Here is a 15,408-nt window from a genome sequence, read left to right on the forward strand (position 1 = left end):
TCTTCTTCTGACCCTAACGTACTGCGAGTCACATCTCGCGGCATCACCCTTCAGTTTACTACCTGCTGTTCCTGTATTTGACCTGACCACTGGATAGTCTTTCGTCATGTTCTTTGTTAGTGAGCAGTTCTTGTGATGAATTCCACACTGACCTCCTGATTGAATATATTTTCAGTGCTGGGCCATATATTCTTTGGCCAAGGGGCGTGCAGACGCTTCCAAGGATCTGTAAGCCTACTGGCTAGTTTACACGACACCTTTAGTGTCTGGCTAGCGTGTAATTAAGTGACTAATCGTTTGTACTTTTGATAAGGCTTTATTCTATCACCACGAATAAAACAGTGCCGAATTTTTGTTTCGAAAATGTCGCCTACAGAAAAATTGAAGTGACTATTGAAGAAAAAACAAGCGACCATATGAGCTCAGATGGAAAATCAGTACTTGGCAAAGAAGAGAAATCTGAAAGGAATGTGTACAAAAGGCTGTACAAGGAAAATGAAAATACTATTGGAACGGAAGAAGAAGTAATCGAAGGTGAGATGCAAAATGTCCTAGAGAATAATTTTACAGAGCACTGAAAGATGCACTCTTGGAGTAGAAGACATTGTCTCAGAATTGGTGACGTCTTTAGGAATGATAGAGGTACAAAACAATTCCAGTGGTATGCGACGTAGTATATGGGAATGGTGAAATACACTCAGACCTCAAGCATAATGAAATAATTCCAAGTAGACAGGCGCTGACAGTCATGAATATTACCGAACCATCAGTTCCATACGTCGTGGTTGTAAAACGCTGACACGAATTATTTCCAAATGACCGGAAAACTTGTAGTGGATAGATAGATTTGGGGAAGAACACTTTGATTGCAGAGAAATGTAGGGAACACCCGTGACTATACTTTCCCTATATATTATCTTGGAAGTCACATTGAATATTATCAAACGTACGTTTACTGCATCTGTAGAGTTAGAAAAAGCTTTTGATAATGTTCACAGGAATAAAAACTTTAAATTTCTGACAGGAAGTATGAAATACTGGGAGCTAAAGGTTAATTACAGAAAACAGACTGCAATTACAAGAGTCCATAGATGTGAAAGAGAATAAGTAGTTGAGAACGGAATGAGACAGAGTTGTAGCCTTTCCGTTATTCTCCTATTGAGTCTGTACAATGAGTAAGTTGTGAGGGGAACCAAGAAGGAATCAGAAAAGGGAATTATAAGAGAAAAGGAGTAAAATCGACGTGGTTTAATGATGACATTGTTCTTCTGTCAGAGACGGAAAAGGACTTAGGAGGGCACTTCAGTGGAATGGATGATATCTTGGAAAAAGGGTGTAATATCACCAACAAAAGTAAAACAACGGTAATGGAATGTAATCGATTTAAATCAGGTTTTTAAGGGAATTAAATTAGGAAATTCTACACTAAGCATAGTAAGATCCCATTTGGTGTTTTGGATAGCAAAGTAACTGATGATGACAAAAATAGTGGGGATATAAAATGCAGTGTGACGGTGGCAAGAAAAGCATTTCTGGAAAAAAGAAATCTGTTAACATACGATACAAATTTAAATGTTACGATGTCTTTTGTGAAATTGTTTGGAGTATATCCTTTTCAAACAAGAAGAGAATAGAAGCCTTAGAAATGTGGTACTACAGAAGGAAGCCGAAGGTTGTATGGGCAGATCGGGTCACTAACGAAGACCTACTGAACCGAATTGGGAAAAAAACTGAAAGAAGGATCGGTTTCTAGGTAATCATCAGATCATCAGATTGGTAACGGAGGAAAGTGTGGCCGATAAGAACTGCAGAGGGCGACGAATCCTCGATCACTTAGTAGTTTGAAAGGGATGTAGGTTGCAGCAGTTGTTGAGAGTGGAGAAACTTGCGTAGGATAGACCTGCATCAGCCTTGTCTTCAGACTGAAGACTGTAACAACACCCACCATAATTCTAGAGAGACTACGTGATGGTTGTACGTTCTTGCCTAGCATTAAGGATGTACGTTAAACTCCCACGAAGTCTGGGAAGATTTCGCTGGTACTCTCAGAATCATGCCGTGAAGGCAAACAGTGAGTTCTCTGTATGTCCATCTTCTCAGAGACTGTTGCGGAACTCGGCTGTTCAGTACAAAACGTCGAATCAAATAAGGTTCAACCGCCTAATTTACAAACTTATTGGACTACCAGCTCCTGTGATTTACTGCACTATGTTGATGTTTGAACATATTGCAATATCAATCAGAAATCTGCTGATACCAGTCATTGAATGCTGGCCCCTATTCTGACCGGAAACGAGTTTGGAATTTCCCTACACATCGCTCGGGGAGCCTGAAAATCGCATAGTAAATCGTCGAAACTGGTAGCACAATATAATAACAATTTGTAAATATACGGCTGAAAGGTGTTTGATTCGACACTCTCAATAGTGAGTTGTCTGTACCGGTCACTTGGTAAAAGCAAGGCAGGTTTCTAAGTTTCGGCACGGCACAGGATTTTAATCTGTCAGGAGATTAGCTGAATGAACACATCTATATCACCATGCCAGCACAAAGCTTTGAAAGAAATTACTCTCACCTGTTATACAATTAAACCTTATGCGCCTATTTTTGCGTTCTAACATTTCATTTCGAAGAATCCTCATAGTTAACCTTATGCTATGTGTAGTGTCCTCGACACCACTGTTAAGTCTTCTACCATGGAAGCAAGGGAGAGGATGTTACTATGGGTGGTCGGTATACTCTTTCTACAACACAAGGGCGCACACCAGCATTAATAGGGTTCTTTATTTACAAGAACAGGAAGCTACTTATCTTTAACAGAGTCCATGTGTTGTGGTACAAGCTCTTCCGCAACAGTCCACATTAGCCTCACTGCTGGTGAAGTACGAGTCCCACTACGCAATGAATGTTAGAAGCCAAACTGGAGTGCGAGTTTGTGCGTCAGTGACTGAGCGACTGCACTAGTGCCTGAGACTGAGCTAGTAACGGAGACTAACTGAGACTGAGTCCTCCAGTCAGCGGCGGCGATCTAAGTACTTGCGGTCGAGAGGGTGTTGGCGGCTTGTTGCTTGTAAGTCTGTCTTTGGTCTCACTTTTGACAGGCGCGCTTGATCCAGCGCCTACTGGGCACATCTTCGCCGACCAGTGTGCTGGAAACAGCTTACGTCAGCTCATTGCTCCTCCCCAAAATGCCGCACTGTTGTTGTAACAGCTTGGGACGATAGCAAGAGGCGACTTGACCTGACAAATTCGCCTCTGATCAAAAGTATCAGCCACTATGGCACCCAAATCATATGGCTCTAAGATTTGCAATACATGTGGAAGCGATGAATCAGAGTACTTAAAGATCTATTCCCATATTCTGCTATGTGGGTCACTGAATGTTATAGTATCAACTATCATGAAATCACTGTAAAAGCGGCTGAGTCATGCCCATTAATTCTGTGTACCACTGGCGGTACGTCTGTTCCGGTTTTTTTCTTCAAGCGAAAGACCTGATATCTAGCTGCAGCTACTTGGACTAGCTGTACATAATACTGAGCTAAACAGCGATTACTTGGTCATAGCTGAGTTCGTCGGGAGATGCAGTTGGAGTAGTTTTTGTTTTAACCTGAAGACTGGGGATCGCACACGCGAAAGGAAGATCTGTAACTTTACAATACCTTGAATACGATGAACCTGACAATATGCTTGGAACTGAGACAGGTATTCGAGCCATTCCTCTTCTGTATCGTTAAATTGCCAGAATGTCGGTATGATGGTCGGCGGCACTTTTTGGGCTGGTTGGTTGTGTAGTCGACGCAGTTTGTGCCGCCAGTGGTTGCTGTACCGTCGTCAGTAAGATAGCAATTTTATGTTTCTAAACTGAAAACTTGTTTTAGAGTCATCACAGAAGCCATCTGCAGCTAAGGCGCTTGGCGGCAAGGGGTGGAGAAGGCGGGATAGCCATGGCTTACACACATACATGATAGCAATAAGCAAGCAAATCCGCCCCTCCCGCCGGAGGTTCGAGTATTCCCTCGGGCGTGGTTGTGTGTGTTGTTCTTAGCATAAATTAGTCTTAAGTTAATTTAAGTAGTGTGTAAGTCTAGAGACCTCAGTAGTTTGGTCCCTTAGGAATCCACACACATTTTTGAACAAGAAAATCCTCTAAAAAGAGAAATTTGATTAGTTGTGCGGCACCCCTCCTGGAATACATGCAAGAACACAACAACAATTGAGCAAATTGAAATGGCCACCGCTGCAAGCTAAAGCACAACAGAAGCAACCAAAACCTTTGGGCAAGTTGATGAACTTCGTTCTGCATTGAATTATCCTCGTCGCCACTATAGTGTCCTTGTCGCCACTGTTGTACCACTGAAGCAAGAGAGAGGATGTTTTTATGGGTGGCCGATATGCTCTTTCTACAACACAACTGCGCTCATGTATAATAGGGTTCTTTATTTACAAGACAGGAAGCTACTTATCTTTAATAGAGTCCTTGTGTTATGGTACAAGCTCTTCTTGCTACATCTTTGCCGATCGGTGTGCTGGCGACAGCTTACGCCAGCACACTGTGCACATCAGAATTTGTTCCCAGTTAAATTATAAGGACAATATACTTACTCTCTGCAATAAACTTTTGTAAATTAAGCTTCAGTCTAAGCTGACAGGCAGTATAGCATCTGAGAACTGAATTTACCATGTTTTTATGCACAAGATCACCATTCATATGTACTTCCCAACCCGAAACAATAAAATGATTTATTTCCTCTACAACGTAGCCATTAGCTTATTTTCATAATCTCTGCGACATACAATTGGCGAAAAAGAAAGATGCTTCAGCCACACAAGGCAGTTCTAAAATCCAAGAAATATGACCCCTCTGGGATCTAAACCGTTCCCCTTTTTTACTTCTAAATGTAGTCAACTAGTCCAAGGAAATTAAAGTAATTCACCCATGTAGCACTGCCAAAGAGTTGCGGGGATACGAGGTGCTTAAAATCTCTTCCTGTTCTACCTTTTTTTTTACCTAAATTGAAAATTCTTTAGAATGGAGCCGAAAATAGAATTCTATTTGGTTTTTAATTAGATTATGCAGATAGATATTGACTCTGTGTGCGGAGCGCACCTCAATAACGCAAAAACAGGGCAACATTTTTGGAGGTTTTGTTTTATTTTGAGACCGCCGGCGGTCGGTGTTTTAATTGAGTCCCGTCCCGTACCTTGCTGTTATTGTGCGACGCGAGCGCGCGGCCGCCGCCGCGGGCAGGTGGGGAACTAAACTGGCAGTGTAGAGGAAAAGGGGAATAGAGTGCCACAGCGCGAAGAGAGGCAAAAAGAGCCCACGTAGCTCATACATACGCTAATACTGGGATTGTAGATTCTACTTATCGGGAGAATCCATTAAATTGGATTAAAGTTTCCGGTTATTGATATTAAAGTAAAACATTTTATGACATTGTTGCCACTCAGTGTAATGCTAAAGACACGAAAATATTTCGACAAATTGCCACTGTTAGTCCTCTATGCACAGCTAATAAGAATAATCGACAAAATACTTCTTGTGGCTATGTAGTTCTATCCTCACACTAATAAGTCAAAACTACAGAGCAAGAAGAGGAATCACATAGGCCTGAAGAACCAAGTGGCTGTAATATAAGCGTGAAATAAAGACAACATTCTGTTTATAAAAGCGTAAGGCAATGTTACAATGTATTTATGCTGTTATATTAACTGTACGTCAAAGAACCGATTTAGGAAGCAACAAAAGTTTTTATAAGGCTGTAAAGTGCGTTATTGTTTGTGTAATAAAGTAAGAAAGACTTGATAAGTCGAACATACTCAACAAGGTGTTGGGCACTGGATTCTATTTAAAATATGTGAAAATTGTGAGGATAATGAATAGATAAGAACTTGAAAACAGAAACTTTATTAACGCTTGCATTGAGGACAAAGCAGCAATAGAAGAAAGAATGTAGTTTTCGCATCTAAATAGCAAGACTACGTTCAGCAGTTGAAGGAAGACATCAGTACAAAATCATCGCAGACAATTTCCACTGGTATCAAATGTTGAGAAACAGTGGATTACGTTTCTTAAAGTATGTGTGAATCACAGTGTTGTGTAGGAGTGAAACGTTACCAGATGGGAAATTTAGAGAAGAAAGCACTGATACCACTAGAAACATAGTGTAACTGGTGTGATAAAATTTAAGTGAACAGATGCAGTATGTACTGCAGAGATTGTAGAAACTCAGGCGAGAAGGAAAGGGTACGGAAAATCTTTACCAGGACAAGACATTGGATTGTGTAGCACTAAAGGACTAAACTATAAAGGCCTGGAGTGTACCAGATGGTTTTCGGGGCTGATGGCTTGAAGGAAATATTAATATAAGAAAGGCACTTACAGATGGAGCATAACAGCTTTCAACAGACCTCAATTCTTATTTTCGTGGTTTCCGTGATATATCTCTTACACTGCGTCATATTCCGTATTAAGTTGTGTATTTTATACACACTTAAGCATATCATTTGGGAGGATTGCATTGCTGCGATTGTATCATTAGGATACTTCCATCGAAAGTATCTAAGGGTCAGCGTGATATATTCAGCAATCTAGAACTTCTAAATTCAAGTACATAATAAAGATAGCGCTGAAAGTCGAAAGAATACTAAATTAAGCGTCTTCCAATTAGGTCATGGCACTTATAGAAATCAGAGTAACTTTATATTCCTTAAGCAGTTTCAAACGGGGTACGCTGAAATACCTTTTTAAATTTTAGGAAGGAAAGAATCCACCTGTGTAGTCGATATCGCTGCCACACACTGGTGTGTTAGCTAGACAGTTCGGGGACTTAGAGAGGCAGAGTGGATATTGCTCGTCAGTACTTGTGACGTATCGTAGTATTCGTTGCCTCAAAATGCTGGATAACAAAGAAGTGGTCACAAATTGCTACTACAGTGTATGAGCTGTAAGTAGGGCACGTATTGGTGGTCAGCGATCACTGGACAGCGATGTTACGTTCGCCGATCTCGTACGCACTATTAGAGAAAATCGAGTTACGCGTTGGCGGTGTGTTTTAGTTCTGTCTTCCTTTGAAAACTTCACTGCTTACTTGCTGTATTTATCACGTTTATTCTCACGATACAGATGCGTGCTTCACACTTCGTGAAATTTCCGATGAAGGTAACCTGGAGTAACATTTCTTGTACTTTGTTTAGGACAAAAATACAGAATACGAGTTTCATGCTATAAAACCAGTTATAAGAACAAGGTGCTTTATAATTTTATACGTGTTTAGCAGTAATACCATAATTCAAGTAATCGTTTACCACGAATTTCAGTGTACGTCAACGTGAATATATTTACAGTTCTTAAAAGTTTGGAAGTTACGGGTGTTGTTCATAGTTTATGTTGTAATAAACAGGCATCTGCGATTTAGTTACTGCAGCACATCTGTATTACCATTTTCGGAACCAGAACCCTGGTATCGGGTACCAGCTGCATCGGACGGACAACAAAAATTTGATTTTCAATAATTCGCGGAATTATTGACTGATTTTAAAAATTTTAAATGCCGTCAGACTCTATTCGTTAAGACATGCAATCAGAGTTAGAAGTTTAACACAAAAAAACCGATGTTAGAAACACTAACTGTCTTGAGGCAGCGTGTTTGAGAATGATGGCACTTAGCTACTTCCAACAACGTTTACCTACAATTTCAAAGCATCAAGAATTTCTGTCTCACTGACATGCCCAACAAAATGATGAAAAGAAAAAAGAAAAGTTTGTCGCTCGTTAAATTTTCGCTGTTCGTACAGCCAAACGTCAGCATGAAGCATACCGTTTTAATTAACTAGTTCTTTTCTGCTAACTCTCGTCATAAAACATTTGCAGACCTCATCTATATACAGCTCCTAATTTACCTGGAAAATTATATCATTGTACAACAGAAGCACTGAGAGTCCGCCTGCTTAGCTGAGTGGTAACGTGCTTGCCTCCCATGCAGCGGACCAGCGTTCGATTCCTGGCCGGTTTGAGGATTTTCTCCGCTCGTGGGCTATAATCGGAACGTTGACAGCAGTGTGAGTCTATGATGTTTAAATTACTCCAATCAACATTCATAGCAGACATGAGAGGTAATAAATCCTCCTTGGTTGCTTAGGATGGTGTAGACGACTGATGGCAAAGTACTGGATTTCGCACGAATGGTCTCCCCAAGTATAAAGCTATTAATTTTCTTTAATCAGATTTTGTTCTTTTTAAACAGATTGACATGTGAGGTTTCCGAACAACTACCCATTGATATATGTATAAAATCAGATATTTTCCTATAAATTTAGTCAGAACCTGTTCTCAGGATTCTGCTCTTATAACACACGCTACACGTTTTGTCAGGGACGAGTGTGTTCATTGTTGCTCATTCTCTGAACTATTGATTTACTGGCCGTTTGGGCTAAATAATCGATCTCTGACCCCTTGGCCTAATTCCTTACTAATCAATGGCCACTTGGCCTACCTTAAACGAGACAAGTATCTAACCCTGCTTTGTTACCGATATTAACTGAAATCATCACTGTTTTTTTTTTTTTTTTTTTTTTTTTTTTTTTTTTTTTTTTTTTTTTTTTTTTTTTTTTTTCTACAGACACAGGCTGTCCCTATTCAACACTTGAAACGTCCCCTTAGAAAAATTTATACAAGACTGTGCTTAAACTGACACACAATATTTTTAGCGCAACGCAATCTGACTTTCAGAAATCCCTACAAAAGAATGGCCCTGACTAACATTAACCTATACGTTTCACAAATCGCTTACCTCACAAAAATCTTGGTTACTCGAACTACTGCAATACAGCGAGCGCCACTACTGCCAGCTAAATAAAAGATTCAAACTACGGAAGGCACTAACTACTGATAGGCATAGTTAGCAAATGAAAGATTTTGATAGAGAACAAACAATGTATTTACCTTAATAGTGTTGAAAAATCATAATATACATAGCAGTTCATAATATCCAGTATTACAAATTTCAAAATTCCGCCATCTCTCTCCCCACATCCACCACTGCTGGCGGCTCACCTCCAACTGCGCAACGCTACGCGCTGTTAACATCCAGCTGCCCAACACTACAATGGCCAACAACAATGCAAACCAGCCACAGACTGCACACAGCACAGCCAGTGATTTTCATACAGAGCTCTACGTGGCGTTACCAATATAAAAACCTAAACGGCCTACTTACACACTATTCCAATGAAAACGTAAATTGCTACAATTTAGCAGTGGCAGTTGTGTCCACCAGAATAAGTCACCGCCTACGGTAGTTGACTTTTCTATAGCTCTATCAGTATCTGCTGCTGGGAACCACTGTCCGTTGGATACTTTGTACTGGAAACTGGGCAATGAATCATAAATACTGGATCCTGAATCCTTTTCTATACCGCAATTGGTTCTGCGTGCACGCGACCATTTTCATTATGTTTCTGGAACATTCCGTCTACACGTGATAGCCTTAACTCTAGTTGCATTCCAAATTCAGCTCTGTATTTTTCCTATCACAATTTGACCTTGATCCTCGGCTCCTTTGGCGAACTCCAAGAGATAACTAGTTGTCGCTGAGTCTGAATGGGTTATGTTTTCCAAATATCGTGCTTGTCTTTTCATCTGCCAACGGCCTTGCCGCAGTGGTAACACCGGTTCCCGTCAGATCACCGAAGTTAAGCGCAGTCGGGCTGGGCTAGCACTTGGATGGGTGACCATCCGGTCTGCTAAGCGCTATTGGCGAGCGGGGTGCACTCAGCCCCTATGAGGCAAACTGAGGGGCTATTTGATTGAGAAATAGCGGATCCGGTCTCATAAACTGACATACGGCTGGGAGAGTGTGCTGACCACATGCCCCTCCATATCCGCATCCATTGACGCCTGTGGGCTGTGGATGACACGGCGGCCGGTCGGTACCGTTTGGCCTTCAAAAGCCTGTTCGGACGGAGTATTTTCATCTGGTCGTGTACTCGGACTGGCTCGGTTGGAGGGCTCTGTTTTCTCTTTAAGATGTGACATAAAATATTAAAATATTTTAAGGTCATAACAAAGTAATCCGACATTTGAAGCTCTTTCGTACATTCGATTACGATTCTTTAAAAGATAGGGGGTTTACTGGCAGTATAACGAACATATCGTGTTCCAATTAGCTTCCTTTTAACCAGGGGTGTGTACAATTTGTATTTATCGTAAAGGCTTTTTTTTTTTAATTTACTGTTGAATATAATCTCAAAAAAAGTTTCAGAAAATCAGTAATTTTCATCACATGTTTTCCTGTTGAATGAGCAGAAATACTGTTTTGTGTCCCAGTTGCTTCGTTCCTTAGAGGGAATTAGTAATACTTTTAGCTTAACAGTTCCAGAAATTGATAGAAATTCTGTAGGCTTGTTTGAATTTGCTTAATGTTACGTAATAAAACGGCATGTGCCACAATTCCCTCTGTGAATGCTATTCTGAAACACGGGATGAGGCAGCTGACGTTCATAAGCTACCCCGCGCGGCAGCGAGTAAGGTACCAGAGTTACCAGTGATAGCTCAGGTACTGACCTCTCCTGTGGATCCCTACTCCTCTACGGGAAGTACATACTCTGTTGCTACTCGTCCACTTGACTGGAATGGCGTGTCAGATAATTACGTGCCCTGTACAGGAGAACGCGGGATATTATGCCAATCCTCCTAAATAAGTTGGAAGTGCTGTCTTCCACTTAAACCGAAACTGAACTAGTGAGGCTGCAATCTCCCCCTACTTTCATCTTCCATCTGTTGTCCATATTAAACAATGCCCAGTCCAAGTAATTAATAAGCAAAGTTTTTTATGACGATTTGAGAGGAGCAAAGATTACAGTAAACATTCAGGTTTACTTAGCTTGTCATTTTGAGAAGGGTCCAGTTCTTCTTGTCTAGAGGTTTGATTCTTGAAGCTGAAGATCGAAAATCAGGTTCTTACGGTTGGTTTGAACTAAATACATTGAAAGATTTTTGCAGAATTTTTTACGTAAATATGTTATCCACAGATTTTCTCACATTTTAATATATCATAAAGAATTTTGATTTTTCACATTAACGAAGGCGAAACTACATTGTTCGCACCTATTATACAAAAATACGTCCGATCACTTCAGAGGCACGCTTACTACTCTCACACTCCGTGAAAATAATAATATTCCAAAGGATTTGCAATTTTTCTTAACAAATGAATCCCTACTAGTTTTCGTTACATTATTAATTTCGATTATTATTTCATAAATGAATTCAGAAATAAACACAGTAAACGGTACAGGATTGCGTAATTAATAATAGAAATTTTAAGTGAGCAAGTAATTCGTAATTTTCAAAGTTTCTAAGAAAATAATTTTAACTGTACATCCAAAACTAGTACATATCGATTATAGCATCGGAACTAAAATATTTTGTAAAGTAATTTCTTTTCATATATTTTAGCTTGAAATACAATATACTGTGTATAAAATTACATGAAAGTTTTGAGAAAAGCAACTGAGATAATACTGACCTGTCCAAAATTCGAAAAATAATACTGGCGTCGACATCCACTGTTGAGAAAAGTAATGCTAGACTAGGATGTCCCGTAACAAAATTCACTTCACCTGTTGAGAAACCTGTTTGTCATGTTGGACAAGGAAGTATGCACAATTACCACCGGTAATTCAAACGTACGGTGAATAATGGGTCCCCCATAGGGAAATGACAGCGAAGTATGCGAACCAACGCGAGGTGCACTCAGTGTGTATCACTGGAGGACTCATTCGCTATGTTGAAGAGGCTGTTTCAGCAGCATTGAGGGAACAGGGTGCAACCAGCCGCAGATTGTGACGCATAATGGAGCCAACGCTGCATGTCATTGGTCTCTGAGGTTATATTTGGATCATTAATTTGTAGCATTTTCCCTGATCGTGACTCCCTGGTTCTGAGTCTAGTGAAAGGACTGAACCAGAGACTTGGAAGGTTCTGCGACAAGCTACGCTGCGACTTCCTGGACTTGCGACATGGAATTGAGAACTGTAGGGTCTTCCTAAATGGGTTAGGTGTGCATTACACATCAGAGACTGCTACCCACGTAGATGGCTGTGTGTGGTGTGAACGCAAGGGTGTTTTTAATAGGCTATTCTGTCTAAGACAGATTCTCCGGAAGCCCACTCACGACAATAGTGTATTGAACCAAGTAGCAGTACGTAGGCCTGACATCTTTGAGGATGTCCACTTAGAAACTAGAAACTAGTGTCAGTGTCCATGAGGTAGTTGATGCAACAATGATTCCCAAAGTATAAGGGGACACTGGAGGAAGTAGCGGGTTTATATTTTCGGGAAATTATGTAATAAGCCAACATTGTCATATTAAATAAGGGACTCTAATCATTTAGCTCTGTAGAGGAGAATGTTGGAGAACTGTGACTCAGGCTTAAAATAATAGTTGCCTTTCCACTTACTAGATATGTAATAGTAGAACAGTTCATGATGGACGAATGCTCCATGGTACAGTGTCACTGGAAAGAAACAAAGCCTAGCGCTGTAGATAGGGAGATGATAAATGCAACGCGTTTCGCTATTGAGAGAGCTATGTGCGAAGCTTCAATGACTACCGTATTAGAATATTTTCGGATGATCTCTCACAAAACCCAAAAAAATTATTTTCATTTGTAAAGTCTGTTGGTGGAACCAAAGATAGAGCCCAATCATGGATGCGACAGTGACTGAAACTTAGTGCAGCAAAGCGAAAGTAGAAACTCTGAAGTCAGTTTTCAATTGAAGACAGACAAAAAAAAAAAAAAAAAAAAAAAAACGGACTAACCTTCAGATGTAAAAACTTAAACATAAATGCTGATATCTGTTGCTGGTTACGGGAACTATAAAAATTGGCATTGGTCTAAACCATAATATCATATTAGGGTGTAAAACAACACAGAGAACTTTTTGACTTTTACTAGACATGATTTCTGTAATGTCAGAAACAGCCAAACCTTCTGCTACACTCCAGCTTCACTCTAGCGGAAAGAAGCTGAATAACTGAGTAGCAGGATAGCCAACACTGTGCCATATGATAAACAGACAACAGATAATTAACTGTAATTTGAAAATGTTTGGGGACAGAGCAGTTTATTTTAGAATTAATAAAAGCGTAAACACGAAATATAAACCTTGTGTAATATACAATATTAATCACTTTGAGAACCAAGCTTAGAGCGTTTGAAGTGCTCTGTTGGTACATATAGTAGAGAATACAAACTGTGAACATAGCGGATACAGAAATGGGAAACGTTGACGGAAGTGTGGATATCAGTGGAAATTATTAAAAGAGGAACCTTATTCCCAGAACTGGCGCAAAGAAGTTCAGAAGAAGAAGCGAAAAAGTGGTAAAGAATACAGTAATTATTAGAGTGAAGTGAAAAGGGCAAAATCGCAAGGTTCAGCCTGTGTGAGAAAATGATTTGAGATTGTACCTGCAGATACACGTGAGAAAATGTGTCGTGATTTCCGGAATCTAAGTATGACGATCTTCAAATTTTTATATGTTTGTTTGTGTGAATATGAATCCTGTCAAGCGAAGGTCTACTGATGATCCAGTGAGGAGTAGGCGGAACACAACCAACATCTATAAGGTTGCTGTAGGAGAAGCAGACGCTCAGATTTGTAAGAAAGCTTTTCTAGTAATCTTCGGTATAAGCAATGGACGCCTGTCTCGTGTGAATCAACAAAAGAAAACATCAGTGAGTCCTGTGGTAGGTATCTGTGTTTCATTAAGCTACAAAATGCTAGACGCACTTTCACAATGATATATTTATGTGTAACATGACACTAAAAGTTAAACATTTTGTTTAAGGAGAATAAGTGGAGGAGACATAAAAAATCGCTCAAATAAATGCAGCAAGGAAGACTAGGAATTTGTACTGGCTCATATAAACAGTTTTCCTCAACACTTAAGTCACTAATCCAGGAAAAAGAATTGGAACGTTACGTTTTTGTGTGCAGATCTAAGCATTAGCAAGATGAACAGTCTTTATTACAATGAGTGCAAAGACAGCAACAAGAAACCTCTTAATCTTGGTGTGTATCGTAAAACAGTCTATCAAGTTTTTAATATCTGCTTTGGAAAACCACGTGGTGACACATGTCAAGTTTGTGATTACCTTAAGATGCAAATTTCATCGGAGCAAAATGTCAGAAAAAGAATTAGAAGCAAAACTGAACTCTCACGTTGAACAGGCCAGTACTGACTTTGAAACTCTGGAAACGGACTCAGAAAAGTAATAACTCCCTCATGGTCTTTGCTTTTGACACGCAACAGTGTCTACCTACCACAATTTGTCTGTAGTAATCGCATTATATAAACGTCACCTATTTATATTTAACTAATGCGTACAGAATGTACATAATAACGCTGCTACATTGTTTATGAGTTCGGAGTAAGTATATGGGAAAGGGGGGGGGATTCAGATCACATTATTTCATGTCTTCGAAAGTATATTACAATAAAACTTCTCTTTGGTTAGCTTTTCGATGTACGTAACACAGTCAGGGAGATTCGATGTTGTGGAACATAAGTATCTAGTGCCTCGTCGTATGTACCCACCGTGTAACCGTGATTTTCGGTTAACCGAAAAAAGAAAATGCAGATGTCTTTCATTTATGTTCCAGACCAGTGGATGGAATTCGTTAATTAAAAAAAAGAAGAGCAAATAAACTTTTCAATGTTGTAGAAATAACAGGTGACATTTTTATTTCTATAAAACCTCTTCTTGATACAGAACAAAGACATACAATATCTGAATCTGGGCTTAAGGTTTCATTAAGAAAATAACATGTTTGAAAATCATGAAAGGTCACCCTTTAAAAGAAATACACTCTTGGTAATATTGGGAATTTTGGCATTGTAGGCGTTAGAAAAAAAACAAGTATCAGATAGGCCTTCCATTACTGATGTGACATTTCCTCTCAGACATGATAACACAAGGCTTACAAAACCGGCCAAGCTAGAGGATTTACAGCAATTACTAAATTACATTACGCCAGTTCACTTCTCTGAGAATATTAATGACGATGTATTGTTTGATAATACTGATCATTGTTAATAATGCTTTGTGTGGTTTTTTCGAGATATTATTTGTTTGAAAGACATGAACCGTGGCGTACAATGTTAAGGCTAGAAAAACGCATCTTACTACAGTTAATGGTAATTTGTGGTTATGGATGTTTCATATCATGCCAAACAAATTTTTCACATAATATTGTTATTCTTTATTAATCATCATTTTCATGTTACGTTGCGATATAAAGACTATGACAAATCGGAAACATTAACTGGTCCATTCTGACTGATTGCTGTTAAAACAAAAAAAAGAATAAAATAATATAGTATATCTTTTCCAGCCTCA

At 39.5% G+C, this 15,408-nt stretch overlaps 1 pseudogene; it reads left to right on the top strand.

Annotated features, from left to right (window-relative positions):
- The first annotated feature begins 9,645 nt into the window (after positions 1–9,645).
- Positions 9,646–9,763, top strand: LOC126096661 (5S ribosomal RNA; annotated as a pseudogene).
- The last annotated feature ends 5,645 nt before the right edge of the window (positions 9,764–15,408 follow it).

The sequence above is a fragment of the Schistocerca cancellata genome, chromosome 1 (genome assembly GCF_023864275.1).
Source record: "Schistocerca cancellata isolate TAMUIC-IGC-003103 chromosome 1, iqSchCanc2.1, whole genome shotgun sequence".
Classification (NCBI taxonomy): Eukaryota; Metazoa; Arthropoda; class Insecta; order Orthoptera; family Acrididae; genus Schistocerca; species Schistocerca cancellata.